Source organism: Pteropus alecto, unplaced genomic scaffold, assembly GCF_000325575.1.
Source record: "Pteropus alecto unplaced genomic scaffold, ASM32557v1 scaffold152, whole genome shotgun sequence".
Taxonomy (NCBI): Eukaryota; Metazoa; Chordata; class Mammalia; order Chiroptera; family Pteropodidae; genus Pteropus; species Pteropus alecto.
The window spans coordinates 5061857-5062804 of NW_006432227.1; positions in this window are offsets into that span (position 1 = coordinate 5061857).

Below are 948 nucleotides of genomic sequence, written 5' to 3' on the forward strand. Positions count from 1 at the left end.
ATATATCTTTCTAAAATTCTGTTTCCAGTTAAAATCTCCCATTAAGCGAGATTTATGCAATAGATTGTAAACTTCTTAGTACTCCCATCTAAGATTTTCATTGAATAGTTTTGTTTTTTTGAGGATTGTGACTATTTCTTATTTTTTATATTTACAGCATTTCTTTACATGACTGAAATGATATATATTCTCCCAGGTTTTTATAACTCAATTGATTTACATTGCTAAAAACTGAGGTTATTATATTAACCTTATCGTGTTGTTTAATATGTTGGAACAATTATAGAAATGTCCTATTTTTTTTCTCTATATTTTAAATCATGGACACTATGCTTTGTTATTTTAATTCATCCAATGTGAAAAAAACATGTTGTATATAAGAGCAGTTTTAAGTTTCCTCTTTTATTTGGAGGCCTAATATATTGATTAAATACATAGTTGATGAGATTGACCTCATCACCATTTATTTATTAAGAATACAATATAAAATAATTAAGTTTACATGTCCCTTTTGACATTATCAAGCTATCTATTTATACATATCTACTGCTGGTTGAATTTTGGCCCTCTAGAAAGATACGTTGAAACCCTAACCACCAATACCTCAGAATGTGATAGTTTTAGAAGTGAGGTTGATACAGAGGTCCTAAGTTAAAATGAGTCCTAATCCAACTAGACTGGTGTCATTAAAAACAGGGATGAGTCCTAATCCAACTAGACTGGTGTCATTAAAAACAGGGAAACGTGAACAGAGACAGACATGCACAGAGGTGATGCAGGGAGACAACCACATAATGGTGCAAAGTTTGAGTGATAAGTCTCAAGCCAACAAACAAAAGATTGTTGGTAAACTACCAAAAGCTAGAAGAGAGGCATGGTAAAACTTCGCCTTCACAGCCCTCAGAAGAACCAACTCTGCCAAACTTTTGTTTTCAGAATTCTACCCTC